Source organism: Ixodes scapularis, unplaced genomic scaffold, assembly GCF_016920785.2.
Source record: "Ixodes scapularis isolate PalLabHiFi unplaced genomic scaffold, ASM1692078v2 PGA_scaffold3__209_contigs__length_174095766, whole genome shotgun sequence".
Classification (NCBI taxonomy): domain Eukaryota; kingdom Metazoa; phylum Arthropoda; class Arachnida; order Ixodida; family Ixodidae; genus Ixodes; species Ixodes scapularis.
In genome coordinates, this window is record NW_024609868.1 from 48,284,163 (window position 1) to 48,304,494 (window position 20,332).

Here is a 20,332-nt window from a genome sequence, read left to right on the forward strand (position 1 = left end):
GTGGGCTGGTACGGAGATTGCAGCTATGAATACTGTTTCACAGGAAAATATGTTTTGTTTCGCTGCAGCTTGTGTCATCAGACATTGCAGCACATCATACCTACGACAGACGGTGGTGCCTGCCGTGTGCTGAGACCTTCCAAGGTGACCTGGGCAGTTACCGTACTTGTGAGCATGGGTGCTTCCATAACCTTGCCAATTTAACCTCTATACTTGGGCAAGTATCGCCTCATATGCAAGGCCAAAACTTCCCTTTGCGAGGAAGGTCATAACCAAGCTGCACCAGAGCCTGCCTGGCTACCCCTAGCGTGACATATAGCAGCATCACTATAAGCGGCATTCCGTGTTTCCAGAATTAATCATTTGTCGATCATAATCAGTCTTGGGTAGTAACGCGTTACTAGTAAAGCGTTACTGTAATTTCGTTACTTTTTTGGTAACTTGTAACTGTAACGAGTTACTTTTTAAAAATGTAACTTGTAACTGTAGTTCTATTACTTTTTTCTGAGGTAACGATGAAAGTAACGACGTTACTTTTGTCGTTACTTTGAAGTGTTTTATGAATAATATATCACTGAACGAGGGTGCAATTAAGCCTTTCCTTGCACTTTCCAAATCGTCTATTCCGAAATTTCGAGTGTCAAGTTGGCCTTGCACAAAGTTGTGAATACGTTCTCTCTCGCGAGTCACGACCCGAATATAGCCACGTGTAGAATTTATGAAAAAATATCTAGTTCTCTTTACGCACGGGCTTGTACTTCGTGCCCAAACACTTACATCTTAGTGTCTTGAAGCACTACCTACGCTGTGTTTTTTCTTTTTTCTGTGCAAACGCTTTTTAATCGGGTGAATCAACCGTAAAACAATAATACACGTGAAGGGCACTGCGCATGTCTCGTATTTGATTAGCGCCACTACTCCGCACTGCGCATGTTTCGTATTTTGATTTGCACCACTACTCTGGCGTGGAAACTTTCAAACACTAACTTGGAGAAGCAACTGCTAAGTTACAATATGAAGTAAAAAGCGTACTTTTTTAAAATTTTATGCAATAAATCGTTGTGAGGCGCGTTTTCTAGTTTTTTCTAAAAAAATTTTTGTGTTATAGAAAAGTAACTGAAAAGTAACGCCGTTACTTTTTAAAAGTAACTGTAACTGTAACGAGTTACTCTTTGTTGCGGTCACTGTAACGGTAACTTCGCTACTATTTTCTGAAAGTAACTGTAACTGTAACGAATTACTTTTTAAAAGTAACTGACCCATGACTGATCATAATGCAGAAAGCCCGAGACTGGTAAAAGCAGGGAAACAATGTCGGAGAAGAAAGACAGCGGAAAAGAACGTAATCCTTTGTGGCATTTGGAGGGTGTTTTCTGGAGTTTACCTTTGTGGAAAATTTTATGTTTCTCAGAGCTTGTTTGATTAAATTCTCAGTTTTTGAGAATAATTTAGATATTAGATTTGCTTGCTGAGTTTCCCGATTCTCAGAAAGTCAAAAGAAACAGAAATAATAACCAGACACAAGTGTATTAATTAATTTATAGTCTCAATGATTGCGGAAGGAGTTGCCTGTGTCTAGACGAGGTTTCTTGAGCTGAATATGGTGGTGTGACTCTAGATCCTCTGCAACTCGCAGTACACCCCAGTTAATACCAACTCTCCCGCGACAAAACTTGCAAACCAGGGTTACTTATCCTACCTAGTTTGGCGCAGTATGGCCGTCGGAGCTCTTGCGCCATAAAAGCCGTAAACAACAACAACAACAGGGTTACTTATCCAGGTGTCGGTACATGAAGCTGTCAGTCTCCTCGATTCGGTCACTGAAAAACTTTGTTTTATTCACCTTTTTAAAGGGTCCCTGTCATACTTGCTACTCACAGCCGTAGGTGCCACGGGAACGTGCTGCGCGGCAGGGCAGTGCGGGGTGAAGTGTGAAATCTAGAAAGGTTCCGCCGCCTTCGCTCGTCCCACAAAATCTGCGGGCTAATGGCTTCCTTCATGATAGAAACTGTACCCCTCTTCACGTTACGAAGCCCAAATGGTTCGTTCGAAACTCTTATTTGTTTGGAGCACGGCTAGCGCAACCACATCAGAGAACAGAATGGAACATATTTCTTTCGTGCTGCTGAGCTATTGTTGGGCTTCTGCAGGCTTTATTTATTGCCATCGAAATTCTTCTAATCAGTTGGAAACAAGTTCTACTGCCAAAACCCAACTCCTCCCCACCCCGACGTCACAAATATTGATGTCACATAGACTAGGGGAACACAACTGCAACATAAACTGAATCACTTCTGGACACTAAGGCATACATTGCCGAGATTGCAGATGTCAAGCAGAACTAAAGACATTGCCCCGTCATAAGTAAAAATAATAATCAACTAATTAGGGAAATTATTGAAGCTGAAAAGATTTCGAGGTTAGGAGAAAACTGTGTCACTAAACCTTGTCCAAATTTATTACAAAAAAGAATTAGATTATCTTGCATCCAGATGAAACCAAAAATAACAAAAAAAATCTTGTTTAAAAAGACAGGCGCAGGCGGAGAAGAAAAAATACAAGTCTGAGTTGCAAGTCGGAGCTTCATGAATGTCTTTTCCTTTTGTGTGTCCCTGTGCTTGGTTGCGAATTTTTCGCGCTGTGGAGGAGTATGCAACACCAGCTTGCCCGAGCCTCCGTATTTTTAATATTGGCAGTAGAAACTTTCACTTTGAAAATATGATGAGGACCGAATTGGAAAATTAAATGTCGCCAAACAATTTTTTGCGTACGTAAGGTTTTGGTTACGAGGTCAGTCATAGCTACTGGTGTGTTCAGCCAATTTTGAGGCAAATTTATGACCTTGAAAAAAATTACAGGTATACTGTTACATTCTCCTTAGCCTCCTGAAGATGTAAATCACTGGATTGAACTCCTACCATATTGTTTTGTCTCATAACTGATGCAGGTATGTTCTTTTTTTCTTCAACTCAGTTCGACGTAGGAGCTGCCAAGGCGTCCTGTCCCTTTCATGTGAACATTGGCCAGCACTGGAAGAAGCAATCTTTGGACTGCTGTAATCCATTCTTTGGGCAAGTGAATACATTTCTTTGAAGCAGAGACCTGGTGTTTGTACAGCAGCTCCACAGAACAAACAACACAAACACAAATGTTTCTGTGCCCAAAGTATTCGTAGCTGCTTGAACTTATTGATCTTAGCTTGCACGTTGCAATGTTAAGGCAAGATGCAGATATAGTTATTGTCTCCCTAAACAAATTGGGGGCACCTTATGTTTGGACTTCTAGCTTGATAAACTTGGAACGTCCAGCCGAATTGAAACAAGGATCTAGCCGAGCTGAAGCATGCAGCCGAATTGAAACTTGTAGCCGAACTGAAGATTTAGCCAAACTGAAGCGTGCAGCCGAATTGAAACTTCTAGCCGAATTGAGGATGTAGCCGAACTGGAACGTCCAGCCGAATTGAAACTCTAGCCGAATTGAGGCAATAGCCGAATCGAGGCTTCAGCCGGATTGGGGCGACACCGGTTTTGCCATATCGATGGCGGAAATGAACTTGTATCGGCACCGTCAATTTCGCAAGTCAACGGCGTAATTGATCAGTGTGAGTTCTTTCTCGATCACTTTCCGTTCGATGGTGACCAAGAACCTGCATTTAGAACAAACCTCCAACCCACCCAGATGCCTCGAGAAAATTCTATACACCAAAGTGCTTTAAAGCCGATTGTGTGCCGCCCACAGATTGACTGAATCTGAGTTATTAGAAATAAACGCTTACTAGCTCTTGTGTTCCATTCCGACGTCGCGTCGTACTGACCCCCCGAATGTACAGGCCTCGCATCATCCGCTTAGTAGCATCTTCAACGTCTTCCTTTATCAGTCACTAGAAGGCCGCCATTGGTATGGCACAGGCGCCGTTCCACAGATGATGATAGTGATCAAAGTGGCCAGACTCAATTTCGGAAAGGGTCTATTCGCCATCAGTTTCTCGGCGCATTGCTACATCAATAGATTTTTCGTATCCCATGTAAATATTTGTAAATGTGCATACCCTTGTCTGTCCTTCGCGCTATTGATTGTTCATAATGCTTATCCGACTAGCACACCTTAATATAATATACAAATTTAAAATATGCATAATATAAAATTTCCAATACACAAATTCTTGTGACTTTACTAGTCTATTTTATAACTTTTTTGGAAGTCGTTGATGTATATGTCAATTTTGTTCGGGGACAATCTCCCGTTTTTGTTTTGTTTGTTGTGCTTTTCGGATATCTTTGTAGAGCCAGGAAGGGTAGGTACAACTTCTTTTGGGGGTGCCATTGGCTAATAAAGCATACAGATCACCAGCTCATAATTAATTGAGAATTCTCACTTGTCTATAAAAACAAGACGCACTCCTCCAATGTAGCGAAATCACTCGACGCATTTTGAAATGCATTATCTTGTGTTTTGGCGTTCGTGCGTGGTTACTCAAGAATGTTTCCGAAGATTACGAGATGAGCTGAAGGAATGTGTTTAAAAAAGAATTTTATTTCCTTTTAGATCTACACAAAACGTTTAATGGACGTGAAAGGTTGAGTCGCTGTGAAGTGCAGCGTTAAATGCAGAATTGTAAGTGGAGATTCAAAACAAAATGGAAAAATAAAGTTCTCTCCAACCAAGCGTAGGTGCAGAATAACAATTGCTGTTTGGCATTCAATGTAAAACTGAGGGGTAAATATATTCTCCCGTCTAAGGTCAGCGATGCCTCTTCCTCCTTGCTACCCAAAATGTTCTCTTCCGGGAATCAAAATGTCATGTGACACGACCGGGGTTTTTACCCAGCTTCGTTCAGCACCGCAATAGAGAAGCAGCTGCTGCAATCCCCTTCATGAAAAAAAAAACTAAAGAGGAATACAAAGGCAGTCTTGTCGACATTAAGCAATTATTAATAAAAGTGTTTTTCTTTCTGTTAGATATTAAGTTCAAAGCATTTCGCGCATGCGTACTGTTTTTGGCAGGCCGGGCTTTAGCTTTCTTAGGTAGCAGAATATCTTGCTTTGTGAGCTTCACCAATTATGGACGACATTAAACAGTTAAAATTAACACTGATACGAAATACAAAAAAAAATATATATATATGTACTTACGTTTCATTAGCCACTAAAATTACCATCGTTAGAGTGGACCCTGTGATAAAAATATCTTTTGATTGACGTAGCATGGGTAAGAAGAATGCCCTCTGAATGAAACCATGGTCCCATAACTCCCCCGACAATCGTATAAAAAGAAAAAAAAATACTATATTTTAATTGTATGTTAAAAATTTAAATGCGGAAAAATGTCAAGTTTGAAAACTCGAAGTAAATGAAGGATTAGCCAGGAAAATCATTTACCGCAATTATAAATAAATAAATAAATAAATATATATATATATATATATATATATATATATAATATGGAAAAGGGGGAACGACAACTTTAACAAAAACATCACAGTTCATACGATATCGCGTCTATCAACCAAACATGCATCGGTCTACCAAAATCGTTTAAGTGGCCGGAAAGAACTACGTCAATTGGCCGTTGGCTTTGCGGATGCGGGCGGCAGTGCATCATTGTTGAATAGAAACGTAAGCAAACATGACGCCCTTCTATTGTCTAAAAGACGTTAAAATTCCACGGTCGATGACGATGCAAGTTTGAGTGAATAACCTGAGGATATTTCATGTTCTGTATGAGCCCGTGGAAAATGTTTGCGACCTTTAACATGATTGTAACATGAGAAAGCTTGCGCATTTTGAATAGTTGATAATCTTGAATACTTTTTGACTGTGTAAAAATTTGTTTGCCTGTTACAATTTACTCGTAATTCAATGAAACTGTCGCAAAGCCTACCCACGAAAAATGTGTCAAGGTAATAATAAAAATGTGGTAAAATATTAAAAGTAGAAAAATATCGATGGAAAAACGTTGTAAAATATTTCACTAGTTTCAGTTCAGGTATAAAACAGAAGAATGAGCTCCCACCCACCAGTCACCTTCATGCCAACCGAATCGACTGCTCGAGTCAGCATATAAGCCGACGCTTGTCACGGAATCCCTGGGTTTCATAACTGGCAGGAACGAGGTCATGTGCTCACGCAAACCTTTTTTGATGCAGGTTAGTGATTTCCCATCTGGCCCTTTTCGTCCTCCTGCTATTTTCCTGCCAGCTCCACCCAACCTCCTATTCTTGATTGCGAGCACTAGGAATAGGCACTTTCATGCCATAGTGGGTAATAGAGGCAAACTATACCACAGGAAAAAAGCGCTGTTCCTGCTCTTGTTGCTGTTGCTGAGTGGCGAAGTATAAACTAATCGTGGTCCTGCAACTAAGGAACAAATGAAACTCCTACAATCTATGTTAACTAAACTGCAAATCGGTAAAAAAAATGTCATCGCAAAGATAAATATTAGTGAAAAAAAAAAGAAAATGTCACAACAAAATAGGGAATTTAATTGCAAAGAACCAGCAGTTTGAAGAACGGATCTCAGATGTTGAAGAAATGGGAAGAAAGCTGGAAACAGGACTAGTCGACCTTGAAAATCAGAGCCGGAAAACAAACTTGGTGTTTTTTTTTTTGTTGTTGTTGTTTTTTTGCGTACCTGATGGCACAATGCTGGAGTCATGGGAAGAATCGGAAACTCTCTTTAAACGCATCTGTAAATGTAATCTAGGTATTGATATCACCTCAATAGAGAGGGCCCACCGTATAGGTACTTTCAAGGGATATAGCTGTCGGCCGATTATAGCAAGCTTTCAAATTTGGAAAGAACGTGACAACATCATACGCAACGCGTTTAAATTCAAACACTTTGCTTACAGTGTTTCCGACGATATCAGTGCACTCGTCAGAGAAAAAAGGCACAAGCTATGGGACTATTCCGAAGAAAAAAGACGAGATAAGAACCACGAAGTATGTCATACCAACGACAAGCTTGTTATCTGCGGAGACACATACACCTGGGATTTTAAACAAAGCATGCCTGTATACTCGTTCGTAAAAAGGCTGCACCGATTCAGCAGGATTGACGCACTGCGAGAAATATCTGTCAAATGCCGCTTTATCACATGTAGACGTGGAAGTTTACGTATTACACGTGAACTTCCGTAGCATAAAAACGAATTAAGCGGACGGTTTCTTATCTGTTGTCGAGACGATCAAACCCAGAGCTATTATGGGAACAGAGACTTGGCTACACGACTGGGTTACTAATGCCGAAAGTTTTCCTTCTGGTTTTACCGTATACCGCAAAGACAGAAATGGACACGGAGGTGGTGTGTGCTTGCTCTGGAGTAGCAGTGAACTGCTTTTCTCCGAAAACAACATTGAGTCTGTATGATGTCGTGTATTTTTACCCAAGAGGTCCACTTCATTTTTTTTTTTTATGCGAAAGCATTAATTCTCCAGTGGAGCCAGCCGACGTCATCAGTTGCAAGCGAAAAAAGGCACCTTAAATCCTTTCTTTAAGTGAAGCCAGCTCCCAGCTGTGAAACCACGCGAAAAACCTAGACAACGGCAACTATAGTTTTCCCAATCCCAAAGGGGCGGAGTGAAGCTGATGCATTTCGCCACCAGTCCCATTGGCTGGCGCGTGTCGACGAGGCTCCCATTGGCCGCTCCGCGTCAGTTTCACTTTCAACGACCGCTCACCCCATGGCGCTGCGTGTCCGTCAGCGCGCTGTTAACAAGGTCAGCGCGCCAAGGAGAGCGCGCGCTGACCGGCGACGAAAAGCACGCAGCAGACGAAATAAGAAAGCGGGCGAGAGGCTTGCATTCCTTCGCATTCACAACTCATAAGAAGTGCCTAGGTCAACCTCAAGCCTTTTGGTACATTTTATCGCCCCCCAGATAGTGAGTGATACGTACTCGATAGACAAACAAGCTGACTTGAGGACAATTTCAGAAAGCGTATTCTTGGGAGGAGACCTCAATCTGCCAGGATTCAATTGGGCTGATGAAGCTCTTGCTACATAGGCCCCGCGCTTATTCAATGTTTGCTGGCATGATTGGTGTATTTGGACTCGAAAAATATGTAAAAAAAAAAAAAAAACGGCTCGAGCGATTGTTGTCTTGGATTTGATTTTATGCGATTTTCCTGGTGTTCTTTCCGAGGTCACTATACTTCACGGAATAAGTGATCATTGCGCGGTTCTTGCCAAGCTCTCGGAGCCCGGAACGCGAAATCAAGGGGAGTGCTCACGGAACGTATTTCTGCACGACAAAGACAACTTCGACGGGATAGATGCAGAACTTGAATCCTATTTTTGTACATTCAGTCGTCTATCACAAAATAATGACGTCGAAACTATACGGCGTGCTTTTAGAGACAAAGTACTAGAGCTTAAGGATGTATATACTCGATCAAAACAAATAAGGAAACGTAAAAGAACACAAATAAAACCTCAGTTTAATGTAGAAATTCGCATGCTTTAATGTAATGTTAATGTAGAAATTCCCATATTATAGGTGAAGCAAGACTTGCTTAAAAAAAACTGTCCAAAAGTTGGTCAGCCCAAACTGACCAAAGGCAAACAAAAATAAACAAAAAATTGTTCTTTGACAAGTCTAACGAAAATCTAAAAAGAAACTCTAAAAAATTCTGGAAGTTTGTTAATGCGAACAGAAAGAAAGACACCTCTATTCCTACGTTGGCAGTTGATAGCGGTAGAGTGGTGTCTAGTAACGCGAAAGGTGAATGTTTAACTCGTATTTCGAATCAGTATTTTTGGAGGAAACTTCGCATCTAGTATCTCCAGTGGCTTACCAAACACAGCAAAGCGTAATGCCCAGCATTACAATTGACATGAACGATAACGTGCTGTTGCTGCGCGGAATTGGTGCAAGCAAAGTCGTTGGACCTGACGGAATTTCCTCTGTTGTTTTCCTTAAGTGTAGTGAACCTGTAGCGCGTTATATTTTTGTTATATTCAGCGAATCATTAAAGACAGGGATGGTTCCAATGGATTTGAAGATGGCAAACGTCACGCCTGTTTTTTACGTTGAAAATTATCGCCCTATTTCATTAACATCGATCTCGTGTAAGTTGTTTGAACAGATTATTTATAGTAACCTTTACTCGTTCCTGGACTCGGCACACTTCTTTTCCCCCTCACAGCATGTTTTTCGAAGCGGTTACTCTTGCAACACACAGCTAGTAGAATGTTATCATCAGACCCGACTGCAAAACATATGTGGACTGCGTGTTCTTAGACTTTCGCGAGGCATTTGGCACGGTTCCACATCAGTTATCAATGTATAAATTGGCTTTTATTTACGGAGATCCAAATGTCCTGAACTGGATACGAAATTATTTGGAAGGTCGAGAGCAGGGTGTTGTCCTAAACGGTACTACACCCGCATCAACTCGGGTTTCGTCGGGCGTGCCAGAAGGGAGTGTCAGGGCCTTTACTTTTTCCTCATATAGGTAAATGACATCACCGAAAATAAGTCTCATACTAAAGTGTTCGCCGATGACTGCGTACCATACAGGGAAATAAACACGTCAGACGACCTTGCCACATTACAAACCGATGTAAACATTTAATCTTCTCGGTGCAATCAATCAAAATTGAGCATAAATTTAAGTAAATGCAAATATATTCGTTTCTCGAGAAGCAAGCTGCACGATTTTCAAAGCTACCTAATCAACTGTACCATCTTATGCAGTACTGTGTTCGAGTATATTTATCTAGGAGTGCTATTTGCAGATTCCCTAAAAGGGAACAGCCACATAGAACGTATACAATCGGCAAGGCTAGCAATATGTTTAATTTTCCCCGCAGAAATTCTAGATCTGCGTCACAAAGCATTAAAGAAACAGTTTATTTTTCTTTAGTCAGAACAATCCTCGATTACGCGTGCGTTGTGTGGAACTGTTATCAAGACTTTCTTATCAATAAACTAGAAAAAGTTCAAAATCAGGCCGCTCGCTGCGTACTGAAAACCTATGGCCCTTATGCTAGTGTTACATATATGAAAGCTATGGGTTGGGAAACACTCGAATGTAGAAGAAAAAACCAACAACTAAGACTAAAGCTATTCCACGTGTTTCTCACAACAAAACAGGAATTGATAAAGCCACTTATCTGATGGAGCCTTCCTGCGTATCCTCCCGCTGTGATCATTCTAAAAAAGTTGTTGTACCCACTTACAGGACTGACAGTTTTGCCAATTCATTCTTTGTCGAAACTGCGAGAGAGTGGAACGACCTCCCGGATGTTATTGTGTCCATTGATGATATTAATATTTTCTTTTTCCACTCGTCATATAGTGTTTTCTAAAAAAAAGAACTACAATAAGGACCACAGGTTCAATATAAATAAATAAAATAAAAAAAATATCTAAGAGAACGTTCATATTGTATTCAATTTTTCAGTCACTCAGTCAATTAGTGTTTTTATTAATGTGCCTAATTATCGATATTTTATGGTATTGCGTATTTGCGTGTGCTTGTTAATAGTATAGATGTAAATCAATCTATTGAGGGTAAAACGAATAGACCATTTGCTATATTACCCAAGCATCAAGGAGAATGCAGGGATTGGTGTTTCACGCGCCGCACGCGCACGCCTTCCTCGTATAAAAGATTCGAAGTAAATAACCAAATTAAAGTGTTGACGAACGCGAGTGAAAGATGCCATTTGTTTTAGGCTTTTGCTTTAGAAAAGTTACTACTGCTGACGGCAGCACGTGCAGCGCGTGGAACACCAATCCCTGCATTCTCCTTGATGCTTGGGTAATATAGGAAGTACTCACTGGCGGCCATAGCTGTGTGCGCGACTGCTGAGTGCGTGCTGATGGCGAGCTTCCACAGTTCTTTTGTAACGTACATTCCGCACCTTCAAGATTGCCGGTCTTAGCAGCCTATTAATGTGGGCTCGTTCTGAGTATGCGCACTAGACAGCACCCACAAATATGGCGCCCAGTGAATACTCCTTATAGCAATAGGTCTATTGCAAATGCACCCGAAATGCGTTAGTTATTTCAATAGACCGATCTCACCAGCTGGTTTGACTACGCCACCGCTGCCGCAATGCATCGAGGGACCTTTAGTCTTTCTGCACGTGCAACAACCTTGCTGGAGCTCTGCGGTTGTGGAGCACGAGACGGCACGAGTCCTCACACGTAGGGGCGTTTGCCCCCCGTGAACTAAAGCTATGACGGCGTTACGCATGCGCCGAACGCTTGGTGAGATCTGTCTATTATAAGAAAATCCGGAAGTATTATTTTAATTAACCCTGATTTTATTGGTTACTGCACCAGTGCTCAAAGCAGGCATACCTAGATAAGAGAAAATAATAACAACGGTCATACAGGAGTGAAATAGCTGATACGCTAAAAAGTGCCAACATACACAGTCATAGGAATAGTACAAAACAAAAAAAAATGAAAGCCGTTTACAACTTTCTATAACGCCGCGTTAGAGCGCAGCTCTTGAGGAGGAGGATGGAAGGTTACTGAGGCATAGGTGACTCCCTGAGGTCACTTGACCTCAGGGGCGAGGGTGCTCACGTGAGCTCAGGGGGGTCACGTAGCCTCAGGGGGGTCACATGACCTCGGGGGGAGGTCACGTGACCGTATGGTTACGCTGAAGCTGGAAACGGGCGCCTGAAGCGCGATCCAAACCAACGCGTTTTTGTGTGGGGGTGCGTATTTTCGGCACCAATTTGAAGTCCAGGGGGCGCGGCCAGTGGCGTCACGGACGTCCAGATTCTATTTGGTGTTCTTTGATGTGAACACGTTTTATTTTGGATGCCGCCGACTGCATTTTGAAACGTCGGTCGGTCGGCGAGTGTGTGCGCGTGGTCGGGTGCGCGGCGGCTCGGCGGTGTACCAGGTGTACTCGCTGGTGTATGTCGACGTGCCGCCTGTGCTTGTCGCGTATCCAGAAACAGTGCTTTCCAAATTCGTTCGCCCGGTGCCGTCGGTCACACCTGTTGCAAAAGAAGATTCGTAGTGACTACAGTACCGTCTGACGGTACGTTTGTAGAGCGTTCAAGTGCCGTCCGACGGTACACTACCGACGGTACTCAGTGTAGTCCGAAAGTCTCGTATAAAACGAATGTCAGAACGTGATTTCCGGCGTTGTGGCGTGGCTTAGGGGTTAAAATGTTTGTCTCAAGCGCAAGCTGTCGTGGGTTCGATCCGCAGTGGAAGCTTAGTTACTTTTTTTTTTCAACATTTTGTTTGTCGGGGCATTTGGCAATATTTACGCCATTTATTTTTTACGACTAACACTGAAAAAAAAAGAATGCTTTCGACAACAGCGCTAAATGCGCGAGATATAGTTGCTTTGGATGCGCGGCACGAGCGCTCCTGCAGCGGCAGCCGGGTGCAGTCAAGGCTACTCGCTCACCGCTTGCACAACCTTCGCAGCTATTCTATGCAAGGGTGATATTCTGTAGTATTGCACACAAGTACAGCTGCAGAAAAATGCTGACAAAATTACTGCGGCTGGCCTCTGTCGCCTTCGGTACACGTAATCTTCATTTGCAACAGGAGTGACGGACGGCACCGGGCGAAGTTTCAAAAAGGAGAACACTTATTTTGATGTTCCTGAGAACGCGAAGAGTACAGGCGGCAATGTTGACAACATGCACCAGCGCGGACACCACCGAGCCGCCGAGCACCCGGCCACACACACGCCGAGCGACCGACATTTGAAGATGCAGTCAGCGGCATCCAAAGAAAACCCGTTGTTGACGTCAAAATAAAAGCTGTTATTCTGACGTCCGTGGCGTCATTAGTGTAGTGTTTGTATTCCGATAGCAATCAGATATGTCATCGCCACGTGTCTAAGCTAGGGCGCCGCCCCCCTTCCCTCTCGTCCGCTTTGCTGATATAAGCACAGCACGGCTTTTGACACGGAGAGTGTTTTAGGACCAGCGGTATGCGCGGTCTTACGGCTGGCTGTCAATAAAACCAAGTTGTTGTTACTACTCGGCTGGTGTCCCACTTCCAAGACACAACAACTTCTTGGCGACGAAGATGGGATGACGCAGACTGATGAGCACTTCGACGGGGACCGTTAAGACGGAGAATCAACCAGGCGTCCAAGAAGGACCACACTCGGAAGCATCCAGGATGGCCACGATTGGGCAAGTAGAACCTTTCGATGAATCTCAGTCAGATTGGGAAACATACGAAGAAAGGATTAATGCATTCCTACGAGTAAATAAGATCTCGGACGCCAACAAAGTAGATGCCTTCCTGAATATTGTGGGTCCGAAGACATACAAGTTATTGAAAAGTTTGACCGCCCCGAGCACGCCGGCTAGTCAGCCGTTGTCGGATCTGCAGAGAGCATTACGAGAGCATCTTTCGCCCAGACCATCAGTTATCGCGGAAAGAGCAAAGTTTCACCGAAAAACACAACAAGAAACGGAGAGTATTGCGGAGTTCGTGGCGGGCCTTAAGCAATCGGCAGAAACATGCAACTTCGGAGCGAACCTCGAAGAAACTCTGAGAGACAGATTTGTATGTGGGCTGGCCAGGACTGACATTCAAAAGAGGCTTTTTTGTTGAGGACGTGTCTCTGACTTTCAAAAAGGCGGTAGAGATCGCATTATCAGTAGAGGCAGCTACTAAGAACGTAACAGAGTGCCGGCCTAGCAGGGCAGTCAAGGAGGATTTCCAGAAGTTTTCTGCGGAAGGAGGCCGGGCACGGGACGGTTCACCGTGCACGCGATGCGGCTTGCGTCATCGTAACCGTGCTTGCCGATTCCGAACAGCAACCTGTTTTAGATGCCACCAAGTTGGGCATATTCAGAAAGTGTGCCACTCACAACCGACGTCTAGTTTCCAACCTTCGAGAGCGCAAGGTCAAGACACACAGCGAAAAGACGCCCGGAGACAAAACTTCGCCGTGTTCGAGACCGAGGAGGACGTCGAGCCACTGCTTCAGGCAACGCTCGAGAAACCCCGTCATGGACCCATATGCTTTACGATGTGTGTTCAGGGAGTGCCGCTTAAAATGGAACTGGACACGGGATCAGCAGTGTCTGTGATGTCGCATCAAGTTTTTCGGTCGTGTTTTCCGCAGATAAAGTTACGGCCGGCTACGGTGTTGCTGCGTACGTACACAGGAGAGTGCGTGCGCCCGAAGGGTGTGGCGACGGTAACCGTGGAGCACCAGCACCAGCCTTACCAGCTGCCTCTGCACGTTCTCTGCCAGGAGGGCCCTGCTCTCATAGGAAGAGACTGGATTCATCGGCTCCGGCTCAACTGGAGTAACCTTAACCACGTGGATGCAGAAGACAACCAGGCCTTGAGACAAGTCTTGGACCGGCATCCCCAAGTGTTCAACGACGAACTCGGCGAGATTAGAGGTGAGCAAGCTCAGCTCTCTCTCAAGCCGGAAGTGCAGCCGAAGTTCTGTAAAGCTAGAAGCATTCCGTTCGCGCTGAAAGAAGCAGTGGAGAAAGAACTGGAAAAGCTGGTTGGTCTTGGAGTAATTGAACCAATTTCGAACAGTCGTTTTGCCTCCCCAATTGTACCAGTGGTAAAGAAAGATGGCAGCGTACGCATATGTGGGGATTATAAAGCATCGTTGAACCCGTGCTTGAACATTGACAACTATCCCTTACCCAAGATTGAAGAAATCTTTGCCATTCTCGCGGGAGGACAAGTGTTCTCCAAGATCGACCTGAGTAGAGCATACCAGCAAGTGGTAATGGACAAGGTTTCCCGCGAGTACCTCACACTCAATACGCACAAGGGACTGTTCGCAGTAAATCGCCTAGCCTTCGGAGTTGCGTCTGCGCCCGCGATTTTTCAAAAGATTATGGACAACATGTTGAAGGGACTGAAGGGGGTAATATGTTATCTAGATGACATTCTGATAATGGGGGACAGGACGGAACAACACCTTCAAAACTTAGATGCGCTACTAACCCGGTTGCACGAAAGGGGAGTGCGGATTAAGGCAGAGAAGTGTGAATTTTTGAAACCGGAATTGCAGTTTCTGGGTCACGTTATCAGTAAACATGGAATATCAGCAACGCCGGAGAAGGTAAAGGCCGTGCTAGAAGCCCCCGTTCCAATCGATAAAAAGCAGCTGAGAACGTTTACGGGCATGGTAACATACTACGGAAAGTTTCTGCCGGAGTTATCGACGGTAATATTCTCGCTGAATCAGCTGCTTTGCAAAAATGCGCCGTGGGTCTGGAGTGAACAGTGTGATCTGGCGTTTAAGAAAGTGAAAAGATTGCTTGTAAAAGCGCCGGTGTTGGCACATTATGATCCGGAAGCCCAGCTTGAGGTAATGTGTGATGCTTCATCATACGGGTTGGGCGCTGTTCTAGCGAAAGTGGAAAAAGATGGGTCCAGACGGCCGATCGTGTTTGCATCGCGCACGTTATCACCGAGTGAGCGGAACTACAGTCAGCTAGAGCGAGAAGCGCTAGCCTTAGTTTTCGGAATTACGAAGTTCCATTACTACATTTATGGCAGACAGTTCGGCTTGGTAACTGATCACAAGCCTCTACAGACGATTTTCGGCCCGAAGACCGGGATACCAAGCATTGCCGCAGCCCGTTTGCAGAGGTGGGCCATTAAGCTGTCGGCCTATCGTTACGACCTGATCTACCGTTCGGGCGCAAGCAACGTAGAAGCAGACTGCTTGTCGCGTCTACCACTTCCCCGGAGCGGCGAAAAGGAAGACGACGACGAAGTAACCGCCTGTTACGCACTTCGGTGGGAAACTTTCCCTATAACAAACTCCGACGTCGCGAGGGAAACTTCACGAGACCCGACCCTACGTCAGGTACTTCACGCGGTTACAGGACAATGGCCCGAGCGCGTTACGGATGAAGGGATGAGGCCGTTCGTTTCGAAAAATCTGGAGCTGTCGGTGGACCGAGGATGTTTGTTGTGGGGAATGCGCATTGTGGTTCCCCCATCTTTACAGAAGACAATCCTGGGCGAGCTGCACGAAGGACATCCCGGCGTGGTGCGGATGAAGGAAGTGGCCCGCAGCTACGTGTGGTGGCCAGGAATTGACGCCGACCTGGAGAACACCGTGCAAACGTGTGCGGCCTGCCAGCAGCAACGGGCGCTGCCTACCCAAGCTCCCCTTCATCCGTGGGCTTGGCCTACAAGGCCATGGGCCCGGCTCCACCTGGACTTTGCTGGCCCGTTTCTTCAACGCAATTTTTTGGTGGCGGTAGACGCCCATTCAAAGTGGCCCGAGGTGTTCCTGATGCCCTCGACCTCGGCAGAAGCCACCATTGGTAAGCTGCGTGACCTTTTCAGCCGTTTTGGATTGCCAGAGGTAGTCGTGTCAGATAACGGGCCGCAGTTCTGCAGTAAAGAATTTCAGTCATTCCTCAAAATGAACGGGGTAAAACATGTGCGATCCGCTCCTTATCACCCATCAAGCAACGGGTTGGCTGAGAGATTCGTCAGAACAGTGAAAGAAGCCCTTCGCAAGGACGTCAAAGGCCGATCAATTGAAGAGAGACTGGCCAGTTTTCTTCTAGCTTACCGGAATACGCCACATGCAACTACCCAGCACTCTCCGGCTTCACTTTTGATGGGGCGACCCCTTAGAACCCGTCTGGATTTACTGAAGCCCAGTGCTCGTTCAGTGGTAGAACAAAAACAGTTCCAACAGACACGCGGTCGAAAAGAACTTCGGAGATTCTTCGCCATTGGTGACAGAGTGTTTGTGAAAAACTCTAGAGAAGGTCCAAGGTGGCTGGAGGCGATGGTGACATCACGCACGGGACCAGTCTCTTACGTGTTACAGGTGACTACACCACGTGGGGTCATGGAATGGAAGAGGCATCAAGACCACATACGTCCAAGGGAGGCGGACCGAGAGACAACGTCTGCCAACCACAATCACTGCGACCGTAGTGAGGCTCCCTGGCAACCGTCGGAATCGGCGACCGGTACTGAACCGTGCGCCGGGCAACTCCATGATCAAGCACCGGCCATAGCTGCTGACGACACAAGAGAGTTTTCCACAAGAGGCGACCCAGAACCACCCGGTTCTGAGGACCCAGATCACGACGCAGGGCCTTCGCCAGGTGACAGGAGCAGCGGAACCTCCACGCGATCTCGGTACCCAACAAGGGAAAGACGTCCCCCAGATCGGTACACACCAACGCAGTGACTGTGCCTACGCACCTTGTGGTTTTGTGTCCTGGACTGTTAACTTTTCCAATTATCTCTGTTTAAAAGCAAAACCGTTCTAGTTCTAAGTGTTAACTTGTGTATTTAAAGCATCATCTAGGGAAGGGGGAATGTAGTGTTTGTATTCCGATAGCAATCAGCTATGTCATCGCCACGTGTCTAAGCTAGGGCGCCGCCCCCCTTCCCTCTCGTCCGCTTTGCTGATATAAGCACAGCACGGCTTTTGACACGGAGAGTGTTTTAGGACCAGCGGTATGCGCGGTCTTACGGCTGGCTGTCAATAAAACCAAGTTGTTGTTACTACTCGGCTGGTGTCCCACTTCCAAGACACAACAATTAGCCACGCCGCCTTTTTGGGATACGTTCCATTCGTCACATGCGCACTCGTCACAGGACGATTTGTCACACAGGAACATTCGTCATAGGATGACTCGTCACGCAGCCAACCGGTCCCACAATAGTTCGTCCCCCCAAAAATATATTGTTCAATTTGGTTCGGACGGGCAAAGCGGCTCACCTCATATCTTAGTATCTCTTTGGCCTCTGAAAGGCGAAGAATTTGTAACAAATATTTTGGATTGTGGTTCCGTCCCGAACATTGAATGTTGTTTCGGCCTGACAAAGTGGGTCACCTCTTATCTTAGCATGTCTTTCGCTTCTTAAGGTCGAAGAATTTGTAACAGACATTTTAGCTTCTGGGTCCGTCCCGAACGGTGAATGCGGAGGCCATGTAAGAGTGACTATTGTTTAACTCAGACAACAGAGAGAGGTGGAGCCATGCTGCTGCTCCAGGGGGTACTCGCACACATGCAGCAGAAAGCAATCCGGTACTTATTGGTTTTGTCGAAGAGGTGTATGCAAGGCCAAAGTCAGTCATGTACACGTTCCTAAAAATAAGTAATCGATTACAATTACTATTACTCTTGGCTAAAAAGTATTCGATTAGATTACTTGATTACTCGACAGCAAAAGTAACTGGACATTACTTTAAGAAGTAATCGTTACTTTTCTGATTACTTTATTGTGCAAAGACTTACAACTTTAGCGCTCAGAACAATGAACTACCTCCAACCTCGAAACCTTGCTTGTCGCAAAGACCACGTAGGGGAAATATGGGATCTTGACGTGTATTTGAACTGGCTTTGTTATATTTTGCATCCGCTTTAGACATTCTTTAGTTCTGGCTCTCCTAGCTAGGCTTTGAGTAGGTACCATTAACAAGATTTTTTTTGTTTTTCGTATTTCTGTGTGTGTGCGCGAGGGGGCTAGTTTAAACAAAGGACTTACAAAGCTACATTCTGCTCCCTCAAGCTTCGTCCTGAATGGCCTTTGTCATGCACTGGGGCTTTCCTGGGGCTTCCCAATGCCAGCTTAAAAAAAAACTGACATTTTACAAAAGCTATACATAGAGAGGTTGACCTTGTGTCCTACAAGTCCGCAGAAATCTTTTTTTTTTCTGTTGGAAAAAGACCCAAATTTTATTTCTGTCATTTCAGAAAAAAAAAAGTGTGTGCGGGGGGGGGGGGGGGGGGGGGGGGGCTCCCGTGGAAAATTAGTAACGGTTACACGTAATTTTTATTATTTCAAAAAGTAATCGGATTACTCTTGTGATTACTGCCTAATAAAAGCAATCAACTGCTTACAAAATTACTCCAAAAAGTAATCGATTACAAGTAATTTGATTACTTGTAATGCGTACGGTACAAGTCTGGCCAAAGTAAAAGCTGATTTGGCTGCCAGTCGAATTATTGCTCGTTCAAGCCAGCAACTCAGATCAACCTACTGAAGACTCCTAATATGATGAGAGGAAAAGCAGATTAGTATTGTAAGATTAGTTTTTTCTAACCACTGGTTTATGCCACAGTGGGAAGTCGTGAAACTTCTCATCAGGGAATGTGGGCAGTTGTTGAAATTTACAATTTACTATCGTCCCCTGCCCAATCGATACGTCCAGTTGCCCGCATGGCGAGTCATCCTGTGACGAATGTTCCTATGTGACGAATCGTCCTGTGACCAATCCTCCTGTGACGAGTGCGCATGTGACGAATCGTCCCCATCCCGCCTTTTTGTGCGCGCTAAAGTCGTGCGCTTCCCAGAAATTGCGTATTTCGTGTCGTTTTTGCTGTTTCCTGTGCGCCTTCTGAGTCACAAGCGTGCGCTTTGTTTAGGACGGTGCGCTTTCGGGTGAGCGGAGAGCATCTGCGCCCGACGGCGAAGAAACACGGAGCCGGAACTGGTGCCCTCCGCCGATTGGCCGTGAGAGGATATGGGAGAAGGGAGCCCTTTTCCCTCACAGCGCGATTTTGTGCGCGTTTAGAAGAAGTTGAGATCATCCAACTTTCTTATGCGCGCCCGGAAGGCTCAAGGAATCAGCGCGACGTCACGAAATACGCAATTTCTGCGAAGCGCACGACTTTAGCGCGCACAAAAACGCGTTGGTTTGGACCGCGCTTAAGAGCTGCGCTCTAATAGAAAATTGCAGAACGGTAAGATGACAATTCTTTGTTGAATGGCTGAACAATTCAGATATTTGTTCATAGACAAGCCTTTTCCTTTATTCTTTCATTTATTATTCCTTGGGGGCCCGTTAGGACATTATAAAGGGGGGGGGGGTGTCAATAACACACTAAGAATTATCGTGTAAAATAATTAACACTCAAGGAGAGGAGGTCAGCCTCTAATGCCACTTTATTGATTTTATTCCTACCGATCTACCTACCCACGTATCCACAGACCTATCTACCTACCCACGTATCAAACCACCTACCTACCTACCCACGTATCCACCCACCTACCTACCCGCCCACCCATCCATCCACCTACCTACCTACCCACGTATCCACCGACCTACCTACCTACCCACCATATCCACCCACCTTCCTACCTACCCACGTGTCCACTCACCCACAAACCCACCTACCCACATATCCACCCACGTACCAACCCACCCACGTATCCACCCACCCACCCACAAACCCACTTACCCACGTATCCACCCACCCACAAACCCATCTACGCACCTACCCACCCACCTTTCTTATTAAATATATATATATATATATATATATATATATATATATATATATATATATATATATATATATATATAAAACGCGAAATGACGTAACAAATGTAACTTCTACCAACATCGTTCAAGGCGTGCTAAG